The sequence below is a fragment of the Balaenoptera acutorostrata genome, chromosome X, assembly GCF_949987535.1.
Source record: "Balaenoptera acutorostrata chromosome X, mBalAcu1.1, whole genome shotgun sequence".
NCBI classification, from domain to species: domain Eukaryota; kingdom Metazoa; phylum Chordata; class Mammalia; order Artiodactyla; family Balaenopteridae; genus Balaenoptera; species Balaenoptera acutorostrata.
This window is the reverse complement of record NC_080085.1, coordinates 46,715,781-46,732,748: the sequence shown is the minus strand read 5'-3', so window position 1 is coordinate 46,732,748 and position 16,968 is coordinate 46,715,781.

The following is a 16,968-nucleotide window of genomic DNA, read 5'->3' as shown; positions in this document are numbered from 1 at the left end:
AAATCAAAAGCTTTACAGAAAAGCAAAAGTTAAGAGAATTCAGCACCACCACACCAGCTTTGCAACAAAAGCTAAAGGAACTCCTCTAGGTGAGAAAGAGACCAGCAACTTAAAACAACTTTGTACATTTGTCGACTGCTATATCAAAACCTCATGCGAACAGCAGACCCAAAAACTACAACAAATACACACACAAAAAAGAAAACGCAACTCAAACACAACACTAAAGATGTCATCAAACCACAAGAGAAGAGACCAAATAAGGAAAGGAAGAAAAAAGTCCTACAAAAACAAGCCAAAACAATTAAGAAAATGCCAATAGGAACATACATATTGATAATTACCTTAACTGTAAATGGATTAAATGCTCAAACCAAAAGACATAGACAGGCTGAGGGGGTACAAAAGCAAGACCCATATATATGCTGTCTACAAGAGACCAACTTCAGACCTAGGGATACATACAGACTGAAAGTGAGGTGATGGAAGAAGGTATTCCATGCTAATGGAAATCAAAACAAAGTGGGAGTAGTAATACTCATATCAGACAAGATAGACTTTAAAATAAAGAATGTTATAAGAGACAAGGAAGGACACTACATAATGATCAAGGGATCAATCCAAGAAGAAGATATAACAATTGTAAATATATATACACCCAACTTACGTGCACCTCAATATTACATATATTAACAGCCATAAAGGGAGAAATCACCAGTAACACGATAATACTGGGGGACTTTCACACCCCACTTTCATCAATGCCCAGATCAAGCAGATGGAAAATAATTAAGGAAACACAGGCCTTAAATGACACATTAGACCAGTTGGACTTAATTGATATTTATAGAGCATTCCATCCAAAAGCAGCAGAATATACATTCTGCTCAAGTGCACATGGAATATTCTCCAGGATGCTGGGCCACAAAGCAAGCTACAGTAAATTTAAGAAAATTGAAATCATATGAAGCATCTTTTCTGAACACAATGCTATGAGATTAAAAATAAACTACAAAAAAAGAAAAAAAAACTGAAAAACATAAAAACGTGGAGGCTTAACAGTATGCTACTAAAGAACCAATGGATCACTGAAGAAATCAAAGAGGATTTAAAATGTACAAAGACAAAAGACAATAAAAACACGAAAACCCAAAACCTGTGGGATGCAGCAAAGGAAGTTCTAAGAGGGAAGTTTATAGCAATACAGTCTTAACTCAGGAAACAAGAAAAATCTCAAATAAACAACCAAAACTTAACACCTAAAGCAACTAGAGACAGAGGAACAAACAAAACCCAAAGTTAGTAGAAGGAAAGAAATATAAAATCCGAGCAAAAATAAATGAAAAAGGGACTAAGAAAACATTAGAAAAGATCAATGAAACAAAAAGCTTGTTCTTTGAAAAGATAAATAAAATTGATAAACCTTTAGCCAAACTCATCAAGAAAAAAGGAGGAGGACTCAAATCAATAAAATTAGAAATAAAAAAGGAGAAGTTACTACTGGCACCATGGAAATACAAAGGATCATAAGAGACTACTACAAGCAACTATATGACAGTAAAATGGACAACCTGGAAGAAATGGAAAAATTCTTAGAAAGGTACAACCTTCCAAGACTGAACAAGGAATAGAAAATATGAAGACCAAGCACAAGCACTGAAATTGAAACTGTGATTTAAAAACTCCCAACAAACAAAAGTCAAGGAATTGATGGTTTCACAGGTGAATTCTATGACACATTTAGAGAAGAGCTAACACCTATCCTTCTCAAACTCTTCCAAAATATAGCAGAGGGAGGAACACTCCCAAACTCATTCTATGAGGCCACCATCACCTTGATACCAACCAGACAATGATACCTCAATAAAAGAAAATTACAGGCAAATATCACTGATGAACCTAGATGCAAAAATCCTCAACAAGACACTAACAATCCAACCCCAATAATACATTAAAAGGATCACACATGGTGATCAAGTGGGATTTATCTCAGGGATGCAAGGATTTTTCAATATCCCAAAGTCAATCAGTGTGATACACCACATCAACAAATTGAAGAATAAAAACCACATGATCATCTATCTCAATAGATGCAGATAAGGCTTTGGAAAACAGTTCAGCACCGATTTATGAGAAAAACTCTCCAGAAAGTGGGCATACAAGGAACCTACCTCAATGTAATAAAGGCCATAAATGATAAACCTACAGCTAACATCGTACTTAAAGATGAAAAGCTGAAAGCATTTCCTCTAAGATGAGGAACAAGATAAGGGTGTCCACTCTTGCCACTTTTATTCAATATAGTTTTGGGAGTCTTGGATATGGCAATCAGAGAAGAAAAAAATAAATAAAAGGAACCCAATTTGGAAAAGAAGCAAAGCTGTCATTGCAGACATGTTACTATACATAGAGAATCCTAAAGATGCTACCAGAAAGCTACTAGAGCTCATCAATGAATTTGTTAATGTTGTAGGATACAAAATTAATGCACAGAAATCTCTGGCATTCCTGTACACTAACGACGAAAAATCTGAAAGAGAAATTAAGGAAACACTCCCATTTATCACTGCAGCAAAAAGAATAAAATACCTAGGAATAAAACGACCTAAGGAGGTAAAAGATCTGTACTCTGAAAGCTATAAGATGCTGATGAAAGAAGTCAAAGACGACACAAACAGATGGAAAGATATACCATGTTCTTGGATTAGAAGAATCAATATTGTCAAAATGACTACACACCCCAAGGCAATCTATAGATACAGTGCAATCCCTATCAAACTATCAAAGGCATTTTTTGAGAACTAGAACAAAAAATCGTGAAGTTTGTATGGAGACACATAAGACCCCAAATAGCCAAAACAATCTTGAGAAAGAAACACAGATCTGGAGGAATCAGGCTACCTGATGTAAGGTTATACTACAAAGCTATAGTCAACAAAACAGTATGGTACTGGCACAAAAATAGAAATATAGATTAATGGAACAGGAGAGAAACCCCAGAAATAAACCCACACACCTATGGTCAATTAAGCTATGACAAAGGGGACTTCCCTGATGGCACAGTGGTTAACAATCTGCCTGTCAATGCAGGGGACATGGGTTCAAGCCCTGATCCAAGAAGATCCCACATGCCACGGAGGAACTAAGTCCATGCACCACAACTACTGAGCCTGTGCTCTAGATCCCATGAGCCACAACTACTGAAGCCTGTGTACCTAGAGCCCGTGCTCTGAAACAAAGAGAAGCCACCTCAATGAGAAGCCTGCACACTGAAATGAAGAGTAGCCCCCACTCACTGCAACTAGAGAAAGCCCGCATGCAGCAACAAAGACCCAATGCAGCCAAAAACAAACAAACAAACAAATAAATAAATAAATTTATTTTAAAAAAGCTATGACAAAGGAGGCATGACTATACAATGTAGAAAAGACAGTCTACTCAATAAATGGTGCTGGGAAGGCTGGACAGCTACATGTAAAAAAAAGGAAATTAGAACATTCTTTACCACCATACACAAAAATAAGCTCAAAATGGATTAAAGACATAAATGTGAGACCAGACAGTATAAAATGCTTAGAGGAAAATATAGGCAGAACACTCTGACATAAATTGCAGCAATATCTTTTTTGATCTGTCTCACAGGATAATGGAAATAAAAGCAAAAGTAAACAAATGGGACCTAATCAAACTGAAAAGCTTTTGCACAGCAAAGGAAACCATAAACAAAAGGAAAAGACAACCCACAGATTGGGAGAAAATATTTGCAAATGATGTGATCCAGAGGGATTAGTCTCCAAAATTTATAAACAGCTCATGCAGCTTAATGTCATCAAAACAAACAACCCAATCAAAAAATGGGCAAAAGAACTAAATAGAGATTTCTCCAAAGAAGACACACAGATGGCAAGGAGGCACATGAAAAGGTGTTCAACATCACTAATTATTAGAGAATTGTAAATCAAAACTATAATTGGATATCACATCACACCAGTCAAAATGTCTATCATCAAAAAATCCACAAACAATAAATGCTGGAGAGGGTGTGGAGAGAAGGAACTCTTACACTGTTGGTAAATTGGTACAGGCACTGTGGAGAACAGTATGGAGGCTCCATAAGAAACTAAATATAGAGTTACCATATGATACTTCAACCACACTCCTGGGCATATATCTGGAGAAAAAAATGGTTTCAAAGGATACATGCACCACAATGTTCACTTCAGCACTGTTTACAATAGCCAAGACATGGAAGCAACCTAAATGTCCACTGACAGAGAAATGGATAAAGAAGATGTGGTACATATATACAATGGAATATTACTCAGCTGTTAAATAGAATGAAATAATGCCATTTGCAGTAACATGGATGGACCTAGAGATTGTCATACTGAGTGATGTAAGTCAGACAGAGAAAGGGAAATATCATATGATATCACTTACATGAGGAATCTAAAAAGAAATGATACAAATGAACTTATTTATATTAAAACAACAGACTCACAGACTTAGAGAACAAACTTATGGTTACCAGGGGGGAAGGGTGGGGGGAAAAGATAGTTAGGGAGTTTGGGATTGACATGTACACACTGCTATATTTAAAATGGGTAACCAACAAGGACCTACCGTACAGCACAGGTAACTCTGTTCAATATGATGTAAGAACCTAAATGGGAAAATAATTTGAAAAAGAGTAGATACATGTATATGTATAACTTAATCACTTTGCTGTACACCTGAAACTATCACAACATTGTTAATCAACTATTCTCCAATATAAAATAAAAAGTTTTTAAAAAAGAAATCAATGAAATAGAGATGAAGAAAGCAATAATAAAGATTAATGAAACTAAAACCTTGTTATTTAAAAAGATAAACAAAATTGATAAATCTTTAGCCAAATTCATCAAGAAAAAAAGGGAGAAGGCCCAAATCAATAAAATGAGAAATGAAAAAGGAGTAGTTACAACGGGCATCACTGAAATACAAAGGACCATGAGAGACTACTACACGCATCTATATGCCAATAAAATTGACAACCTAGAAGAAATGGACAAATTCTTAGAAAGGTACAATCTCCCAAGACTGAACTAGGAAGAAATAGAAAATATGAAAAGAACAATCACAAGTAGTGAAAGCGAAACTGTGATTAAAAACTCCCAACAAACAAAAGTGGAGGACCAGATGGCTTCACAGACGAATTCTATTGAATATTTATAGAAGAGGTAATATGCATCCTTCTGAAACTATTCCAAAAACTGCTGAGGAAGGAACACTCCCAAACTCATCCAATGAAGCCACCATCACTTTAATACAAAAACCAGACAAAGATACCACACACAAAAGATTACAGGCCAATATCACTGATGAACACAAATGCAAAAATCCTCAACAAGATACTAGCAAGCCAAATCCAACAGTACATTAAAAGGATCATACACCATGATCAAGTGGGATTTATTCCAGGGATGCAAGGATTTTCCAATATCCCAAAATCAATCAGTGTGATACACCACATCAAAAAATTAAAGAATGAAAATCATATGATCATCCCAATAAATGCAGATAAAGCTTTTGAAAAAATTCAGCACACATTTATGATAAAAAAATCTCCAGAGGGTGAGCAGAGGGAACTTACCTCAACATAATAAAGGCCATAAATGATAAACCTACAGCTAACATCATACTCAATGGTGAAAGGCTGAAAGTATTTCCTCTAAGATGAGGAACAAGATAAGGGTGTCCACTCTCGCCACTTTTATTCAACATAGTTAGGGATTCTTAGCCACTACAATCAGAGAAGAAAAAAACAAAAGGAATACAAATTGGAAAAGAAGTAGAAATGCAAATCAAAACTACAATGAGATATCATCTCACACTGGTCAGAATGGCCATCATCAAAAAAATCTACAAACAATAAATGCTGGAGAGGGTGTGGAGAAAAGGGAACCCTCTTGCACTGTTGGTGGGAATGTAAATTGATACAGACACTATGGAGAACAGTATAGAGGTTCCTTAAAAAACTACAAATAGAACTACCATACGACCCAGCAATCCCACTACTGGGCATATACCCTGAGAAAACCATAGGTCAAAAAGAGTCATGTACCAAAATGTTCATTGCAGCTCTATTTACAATAGCCAGGACATGGAAGCAACCTAAATGTCCATCGACAGATGAATGGATAAAGAAGATGTGGCACATATATACAATGGAATATTACTCAGCCATAAAAAGAAATGAAATGGAGGTATTTGTAATGAGGTGGATGGAGTTAGAGTCTGTCATACAGAGTGAAGTAAGTCAGAAAGAGAAAAACAAATACAGTATGCTAACACATATATATGGAATCTAAGGGAAAAAAAAAAAAAGTCCATGAAGAACCTAGTGGCAAGACGGGAATAAAGACACAGACCTACTAGAGAATGGACTTGAGGATATGGGGAGGGGGTGGGGTGAGATGTGACAGGGTAAGAGAGTGTCATGGACATATATACACTACCAAATGTAAAATAGATAGCTAGTGGGAAGCAGCCGCATAGCACAGGGAGATCAGCTCGGTGCTTTGTGACCACCTAGAGGGGTGGGATGGGGAGGGTGGGAGGGAGGGAGATGCAAGAGGGAAGAGAAATGGGAACATATTGTATATGTATAACAGATTCACTTTGTTATAAAGCAGATGCTAACACACTATTGTAAGGCAATTATACTTCAATAAAGATGTTTGGAAAAAAAAAAAAAAAAAAAAAAACTACAAATAGAACTACCATACAACCCAGCAATCCCACTACTGGGCATATACCCTGAGAAAACCATAATTCAAAAAGAGTCATGTACCAAAATGTTCACTTCAGCTCTATTTACAATAGCCAGGACATGGAAGCAACCTAAGTGTCCATCAAAAGACGAATGGATAAAGAAGATGTGGCACATATATACAATGGAATATTACTCAGCCATAAAAAGGAACGAAACTGAGTTATTTGTAGTGAGGTGGATGGAGCTAGAGACTGTCATACAAAGTGAAATAAGTCAGAAAGAGAAAAACAAATACCATATGCTAACACATATATATGGAATCTAAAAAAAGAAAAAAAAAGAAAATGGTCAGAAGAACCTAGGGGCAAGACGGGAATAAAGATGCAGACCTACTAGAGAATGGACTTGAGGATACGGGGAGGGGGAAGGGTAAGCTGGGACAAAGTGAGAGAGTGACATGGACATATATACACCACCAAGCGTAAAATAGATAGCTAGTGGGAAGCAGCTGCATAGCACAGAGAGATCAGCTCTTTGCTTTGTGACCACCTAGAGGGGTGGGATAGGGAGGGTGGGAGGGAGGGAGATGCAAGAAGGAAGAGATATGGTAACATATGTATATGTATAACTGATTCACTTTGTTATAAAGCAGAAACTGACACACCATTGTAAAGCAATTATACTCTAATAAAGATGTCTAAAAAAAAAAGAAGTAAAGCTGTCACTGTTTGCAGATGACATGATGTTATACATATAAGATCCTAAAGATGCTACCAGAAAACTACTAGAGCTCATCAATCAATTTGGTAAAGTTGCAGGATACAAAATTAATACACAGAAATATTTTGCTTTCTCTACACTAACAATGAAAGATCAGAAAGTGAAATTAAGGAAACAATCCCATTTACCATTGCATCAAAAAAGAATAAAATACCTAGGAATAAACCTACCTAAGGAGGCAAAAGACCTGTACCCTGAAAACCATAAGATGCTAATGAAAGGAATCGAAGATGACACAGATGGAAAGATATACCGTGCTCTTGGATAGGAAGGATCAATATCGTCAGAAAGACTATACTACCCAATGCAGTCTACAGATTCAATGCAATCCCTATCTAATTACCAATGGCATTTTTGACAGAACTAGAACAAAAAATCTCAAAATTTGTATGGAGACGCATAAGACCCTGAATAGCCAAAGCAATCTTGAGAAAGAAAACGGAGCTGGAGGAATCAGGCTCCCTGATTTAAGGCTATACTACAAAGCTAAAGTCATCAAAACTGTATTGTCCTGGCACAAAAACAGAAATATAGATGAATGGAACAGGATAGAAATCCCAGAAATATACCCATGCACTTATGGTCAATTAATCTACAACAAAGGAGGCAAGACTATACAATGGAGATGACAGTCTCTTCAGTAACTTTTGCTAGGAAGATTGGACAGCTACATGTAAAAAACAATGAAATTAGAACATTCTTTAACAGCATACACAAAAATAAACTCTGATACTATAAAACTCTTAGAGGAAATCATACGCAGAACACTCTTTGACATAAACTGCAGCAACATGGTTTTTGATCCATCTCCTAGAGTAATGGAAATAAAAACAAAAATAAACAAATAGTACCTAATGAAAATCAAATGGTTTTGCACGGCAAAGGAAACCACAAACAAAATGAAAAAACCCACAGAATTGGAGAAAATATTTGCAAATGATGTGATTAACAAGGGATTAATCTTCAAAATTTACAAGCAGCTCATGTGGCTCAATGAAAAAAAACAAAACAAAACAAACAACCCAATCAAAAAATGGGCAGAAGACCTAAATAGGCATTTCTCCAAAGAAGATATACAGATGGCCAAGAGGCACATGAAAAGAGGTTCAACATCGCTAATAATTAGAGAAATTCATATCAAAACTACAATGAGGTATCACCTCATACCAGTCAAAGTGGCCATCATCAAAATATCTACAAACAGTAAATGCTGGAGAGGGTGTGGAGAAAAGGGAACCCCCCTACACTGTAGGTGGGAATGTAAATTGGTACAGCCACTGTGGAGAACATTATGGAGGTTCCTTAAGAAACTAAAAATAGAGCTACCATATGATCCTGCAACCACACTCCTGGGCATATATCCGGAGATAAACATGGCTTGAAAGGATCTGTGCACCCCAATGTTCATTGCAGCACTGTTTACAATAGCCAAGTCATGGAAGCAACCTAAATGTCCATCGACAGAGGAATGGATAAAGATGTGGTACATATATACAATGGAATATTACTCAGCCATTAAATAGAATGAAATAATGCCATTTGCAGGAACATGGATGGACCTAGAGATTGTCATACTGAGTGAAGTAAGTCAGACAGAGAAAGAGAAATATCGTATGATATCGCTTATATGAGGAATCTAAAAATAAATGATACAAATGAACTTATATGTATCATTTGTGAGTCTGACTCACAGACTCACAGACTTAGAGAATGAACTTATGGTTACCAGGGGACAAGGGTTGGGGGAAAGGATCGTTAGGAAGTTTAGGATAGACATGTACACACTGCTATATTTAAAATGGATAGGGGCTTCCCTGGTGGCGCAGTGGTTGAGAATCTGCCTGCCAATGCAGGGGACACGGGTTCGAGCCCTGGTCTGGGAAGATCCCACATGCCGCGGAGCGACTAAGCCCGTGAGCCACAATTGCTGAGCCTGCGCGTCTGGAGCCTGTGCTCCGCAACAAGAGAGGCCGCGATAGTGAGAGGCCCGCGCACCGCGATGAAGAGTGGCCCCCACTTGCCGCAACTAGAGAAAGCCCTCGCAGAGAAACGAAGACCCAACACAGCCATAAATAAATAAATAAATAAATAAATTAAAAAAATAAAAATAAAAAAATAAAATAAAATAAAATGGATAAACACAAAGCAAAAACATAGGCCTTGAGAAAATAAACAAACAAATAAATAATTCTTTTTCTAAAAAAATTCTGTTTTTTTATTGTTGGTCCTATAATTTCAATTTTTTAATAGCTTCTATGTCTTTCCTGAGATTTTCTATTTTTTATTTATCTGAAGAGAATTTAATTTATAATTGAATTTTGAAGCATTTTTACAATGGCTACTTTAAAATCTTTTCCCGATAATTCCACCAATTCAAAATTTCAGCGTTGGTATAAGTTGATTACCTTTACTTATTCAAGTTGTGATTTTCTTGGCTTTTGGCATGACGAGTGATTTTCTATTGTATCCTGAAAATTTTGTCTACTACCTTAATATAATTTATTTCAGAAGGCATTTACTTTGTTTCAGTTTAGCATGCCTACTTTGGTTGCCTGTGGTTTTAATGACAGTTTAACAGTCATTCTAGTCTTATTTTGATTGACTTGGTGCCATTAGGGCCGTCACTGGACCCTGCTGGTGGAACCTGAAGTGGCAGAAAGGGTTTCCCCAGGCCAGGCTTCTGGGTGTCTCTAGGTTTCCTGGTCCCCAGGTGGAAAAGGGAAGTCTTATGGCTACAAGATCAAAGATACTTCCCTTGAACGCACTTGTTGTGGAGGGAAATGATGCCCTGCAGTGGGTGATGGTGAGTATTTCCTGAGCCAGATGCTTTTTGGGGTGGGATCCCTCTATTTGTGCCCCTTGGCTTCTCTGGGGAAGTGAGATTCTCAGGCCTGTAAGATTGAAGGGGGATCTGCTTGCCTGGTCTAATAATCTCAGAGTGAAGGGAACCTCATGACCAATGGGGAAAAAGAAGCCCCTCAGTCCAGGCTGCTTACTGTGGCTCAGTCTCTCTTCCTAGTTTTGTCTGTCCACCTGGGTATCTCTTAGCAGTCTCAGGATCTGCAGGGAAGGAGAGGACTTCCCCTGACCTCTTATACTTGGTGGGGCTCCCAATGGATTCCCCCTTGCTGGTGGTGTCAGAAGAATTCCCTTTTAATCTAGGGGAGAAATGTGCCTACTTGGGTTGTCTTTTTAAAATTTTTTAACATCTTTATTGGAGTATAATTGCATACTTGGATTGTCTTTTGTTGCTAGGTTGAAGGTTAGGAAATGCTGGTTGTGGGTCATCTTCTTTTGTTGTGTGTGGGAAGGGGACATAAGATGGCCTGCTGACATGTTTCTCTAGTCCTGAGGTCACAAACAAGTTCACCTTTTTCTTACTACCTTCTTACCACAGATTTCTTCTTTGGTTGTCTCTTGAATAATTTCAAGGGTTTATAGTTGTGCTTAGTGGATGGGAGCAACGAAAAATAGGTCTATATCATCTTATATAGATGGGAAGTTCCCCAGTTATTTACTTTTAGCAGAATATACTTAGAGACTTCATGATTTAAAATGAAGTATTAGATTTCTGATGGTGAAAGTTCCAGATACTCATGCCCACTCAGAAGTAGACGGTACTAGCAAAATTGTTCTCTCCCGTAGAGAGAGAACCTATGGCAAAGAGAAGTGCAGTACCATATTCCCTGTGGGCTCACTGGCTCTCCAGGTGAAGGAGAGAGCAAAAGGCAAATTATTGATATTTATTCCCATAAATATTTTATTGATGAAATTCTAATAATAATATATTATAATTTTAATGATAATATTATTATAGTTGAGTATCATTTTTGTAATACAGGTTTAATATTGAGAAGAATTAAAATTTTTAAAATAGTGATATATATATATAAATATTTTTCTTATTTGATTTTTTAATTTTTTCCAGTTTTATTGAGATATAATTGACATACATGACCTTATAAGTTTAAAGTATACAGCATAATGGTTTGACTTACATACATATTAAAACGATTATCACAATAAATTTAGTTAGTATCCACCATCCCATATAGATACAAAAAAAAGAAAACGCAAAAAAAAAGAAAATAAATTTTTTCCTTGTAACGAGAACTCTTAGGATTTACTCTAACAACTTTCATATATATCATACAGCAGTGTTAAATATAGTCATCATGCTGTACATGTACATGTTGTACTTATTTATCTTATACCTGGAAGTCTGTACTTTTTGACAACCTTCATCCAAGAATTAAATTTTTAAGGTCATATTTCAAAGTTATTGTTCTTATTACCAAAATCAATTGAAATGTGTCTGTCAATGATGATTTGCAATGAGATTTTATGTATTTCACCTTTGAAAATGTCTTTTCATACAGATAGGTACTGCCAAATATTGATATTAATCCATGTGCATATGATTTTTTTAGTAATCATTTTCAAGAATACGATTAAGTACATTCACAATGTTGTGCCACCATCACCATTATACATTTCCGGACTTTTTTCATTATCCCAAACAGAAATTCTCTACCTATTAATCAATACTTCCCACTTCCTCCTTCCCCCCCAGCCTCTGGTAATCTCTACCTTCTGTCTCTATTATTGAATAATTTGCCTTTTCTAAGTATATCATATAAGTGGACTCATACAACATTTGTCCTTTTGTGTCTGTTAAACGCTCATCCATGTTTTAGCATATATCAGAATTTCATTCTTCCAGATGCTAACTAAACTAAGGCAGAATAAATTCCATTGTATGCATATACTGTATTTTATTTATCCATTCATCTATTAATGGACATTTGGGTTGTTCATACCTTATGGCTATTGTGAATAATGCTGCTATGAACATTAGTGTACAAGTATCTGTTTGACTCCTTGCTTTCAATTCTTTTAAGTATACACCTAGGAGTGGATGCTGGATCATATAGTAATTTCATGTTTAAATTTTTAAGGAACCACCGTGCTATTTTCCACAATGACTGCACAATTTTACATTCCCATCAGCAATATACAAGGTTTCCAATTTATCCGCATCCTCATGAACATCTATTTTCTTATTTTTTAAGATAATAACCATCCCAGTGGATGTGAAGTGTTATCTCATTGTGGTTTTGATTTGTATTTCTCTAGTGAGTAGTAATGTTTATCATATTTTCATATGCTTGCTGGCCATTGGTATACCTTCTTTAGAAAAATGTCTATTCAACTCTTTTGTCCATTTTTTGTATTGGGTTATTTTGTTGTTGTTTTTGAGTTGTAGGAGTTCTTTATATACAAATCTCTTATAAGATATATGATTTGAAATTATTTTCTCTCATTCAGTGGGTCTTCATTTCACTCTCTTGATTGTGCAGAAAAATTTTTTAATTTTGATGAAATCCAATGTATTTAGTTTTTTTCTTTTGTAGCCTAAGCTTTTGGTGTCAAATCCAAGTAATCAATGTGAAATCCAATTTCATGAAGCTTTCCCCCTATGTTTTCTTCTAAGAGTCTGATAGTTTTAGCTCTTACATTTAGGTCTTTAATCCATTTTGAGTTAATTTTTGTATATGATATAAGGTAAGGGTCCAACTTCATTATTTTACATGTGGACATAATTTTCCCAGAACCAATTGTTGAATTGACTGTCCTTTCCAAATTACTGATTTTTACAATTTGCTTTAAGGGAGTGATGACAGGAAGATGGCAAAAGAGGAGTTCTCTACTGTCATTTCTCCATGTAACATTGATTTTGTCCATTACCCACAGATGAGAGTACCTTTGTGAGAGTCCGTGAGTCCAGTGGAGAAGTTCCAGAGCACTGTTGGAGCAAAAAAGTCTGAGAATAGGTACATTGAAGAGGGTAAGAGGAACAACTTCACTTTGCCCATAGCATCCCTTTCTCAAGGTGGCATGACTCAGTGCCTAGGGAGATCCTCTCAACACACAATTTTTCCCATAAGGGAAAGTGAGAGATGTGGGTGAATGGCTTTCCCGGACATGCAGGATGCTGCCCAAAAGACCCCATTCTTTCTCACCTTACCCAGATTACTAAGGTGATCTGCAAGGCTGAGGGGTTAGGAGAGGCTGGGAGCATAGCAACCGGGGCTCAGAACTCATCAAATAAACACTGCTAACTTCTTCATTGTTCTTCCTATTAACCCATTCTTGGACACCATCAAGAATCCTGCCCATGAATTGCTGGGGATGCTCACTTGAAGAACACCCAAACTGGCACACAGGCACCCCAAATGCTCTGCCCATCTCACCTTCACTCTCTTTACCCTCCAATGGCCAGGTCCTCACATGTACTCTTGTAGACAGTGAGTGCTGGTATTTGCTAGTGTGCAAGCACAGAAAGCAGACCCAAATATGAGGGATAAGGAAAAGACTCACAGACTTAAGCATTTCAGGGCACCACCCTAGAAAAAACAAATAGGAGGCTCTCAGCACCCACCCTGGATTTGTAGGATGGAGAAAAGGCATACATACAACAACAGCAGAATACACATTCTTAGAAATATTCTTCAGGATATATGTTGGGTCACAAAACAAGTCTTAACAAATTTAAGTAGACTGAAATCATATAAAGTATCTTTTCCAACCACAATGGTATGAAACTAGATATCAATAACAGTACAAATTCACAAATATGTGGGAATTAAATAATACATCCTTAAATAATAAATGTCTCAAGGAAGAAATCAAAAAATGTCCTGAGACAAACAAAAATGGAAACACACCACCCCAAAATTTGCAGGATATAGCAAAAGTAGTTCTAAGAGGGAAGTTTATAGTGATAAACACCAACATTAAGAAATATATATATATATATATATCTCAAAAAAAACCCTCAAACTCTATACCTCAAGGAACTAGAAAAAGAAGAACAAACTAAGTCCAAAGTTAGCAGAGGAAGGAAATAACAAAAATCAAAACAGAAATAAATAAAAAAAAAAAGAGAACAGAAAAAAATAGAAAAGATCAACAAGACTAAGAGCTGTTTTTTTTTTAAAGACAGAGAAAGAAAGAGAAGTCTTTAACTAGACCTAGAGAAGAGAGAAGACTAAAATAAAACCAGAAACGACAGAGGAGACATTACAATTGATACTGCAGAAATAAAAAAGATCATAAAAGACTACTATAAACAATAATCAGCGAACAAATTGGATAACCAAGAAGAAATAGACAAATCCTAGAAACATACAACCTACCAAGAACTGAATCATGAAGAAATAGAAAATCTGAATAGACTTATAATTAGTAGGGAGATTGAATCAGTAATAAGAAATCTCCCAAAAAAGAAAACTCCAGACCACATGGCTTAACTGATGTATTTTATCAAACAATTAAACAGGAATTAATGCCAATCCTTCTCAAATTCTTCCAAAAAGTTGAAGAGGAGGGAATGCTTCCAAGCTCATTTTATCAAGCAAGATTTCTCCTGATACCAAAGCCAGGAAAGGACACTACATGAAAAGAAAATTTCAGGCCAATATTTCTGATGAACATGGATGCAAAATTCCTGCAAAAACTACTAGCAAACTTAATTCACCAGCATATTAAAAGGATAATATATCATGTGGGGTTTATCACTGGGATGTGAGAATGGTTCAACCTATACAATCAATAAATGTTATACATCAAGTTAACAGAATAAAGAATAAAAATCATATGATCACCTCAATAGATGCAGGGAAAATGTTTGAAAAATTCAATATCCTTTCATGATAAAAACTCTCAACAAATTAAGTATAGAAGGAATGTGTCTCAACATAATAAAGGCTATAATAACAAGCCCACAGCTAACATTATAATCAACGCTAAAAAGCTGAAAGACAAGGATGCCCACTTTTCCCACTTTTATTCAACATATTATTGGAAGTCCTAGACAGGGCAATTAGGCCAAAAGAAAAAAAAAAAGAAAAGAAAAGAAAAAAAGAAAAGAAATAAAGGTATTTATTTCTTTATTTCTATAAGTCAGAAAGAAGTTAAATTATCTTTGTTTGCAAATGACCTGATCTTCTATAGAGAAAACCCTAAAGACTTCAAAAAACAAAACAAAACAAAACAAAGAAAACCTGTTGAAATTACTAAACACATTCAGTAAAGTTGAAGGATAAAAAATCAACATACAAAAATCAGTTCTGTTTCTATACACTGACAACAAACTACTTGAAAGAGAAATTAAGAAATCAATGCCATTACAATAGCATCAAAAATAATAAAATACTTAGGAATAAATTTAACTAAGTAGGTAAAAGACCTGTACACTGAAAACTATAAGACACTGATGAGAGAAATTGATGAAGACCCAAATTAATGGAAAGATAGTCTGAGTTCTTGGGTTGGAAGAATAAATATTGCTAAAATGTCCATACTACCCAAAGTGATTTATAGGTTCAGTGCAATCCCTATCAAAATTCTGATGTCATTTTTTTAATAGAAAAATAAGCAAAAATCCTAAAATTTGTATGGAACCCCAAAGGCCCTGAATACTCAAAGCAATCTTGAGCAAGAAGAACAAAGCTGGGGGTATCAAGTTTCCTGATTTCAAATTATGTTACAAAAGTATAGTAATCAAAACAGTGCGGTTCTGGCATAAAAACCACCCATACATCAAGAGAACAGAACAGAGTGCACAAAAATAAGCCCGTGCTTATATGCTCAACTAATCTTTGACGTGGGAGCAAAGAACACACAATGAGGAAAGGATAGTCTCTTCAATAAATGTTGGGGACTGGATGCTCACGTGCAGTTGAATGAAACTGGACTCCTATCTTACACCACTCACAAAAATTAACTCAAATGGATTAAATATTTAAAGGTAAGACCTGGAACTATAAAAGTAATTGAAAAAAAACAGGGCTAAAATCTCCTTGACATTGGTTTTGGCAATAATTTCATGAATATGACAACCAAAGCCAAGCAACAAAAGCAAAAATAAACAAGTGGGACTACAATAAACGAAATGGTTTCTGCACAGCAAAGGAAACCATTAGCAAAATGAAAGGGCAACCTATGGAATGAAAGAAAATATTGCAAACCATATTTCTGGTAAGGGTTAATATTCAAAATATATAAAGAACTTGCATAACTCAAAAGCAAAAAACAAAAACAAAACAAAACAAATGTTCAGATTAAAAAATGGACAAAGGACCTGAATATTCCCAAAGAAGACATACAAATGGCTAACAGATACTTGAACATATGCTCAACATTATCAATCAACAGGGAAATACAAATCAAAACCACAATGAGGAATCAACTCACACCTGTCATGATGGCTATTATCAAAAAGACAAGAGATAACAAATGTTGGTGAGGATGTGAAGAAAAGGGAACCTTTGTACACTGTTGGTGGAATGTTACTTGATATAACTATTATGGAAAACAGTATGGAGGTTTCTCAAAAAATTAAACATAGAATTACCATATGATGCAGT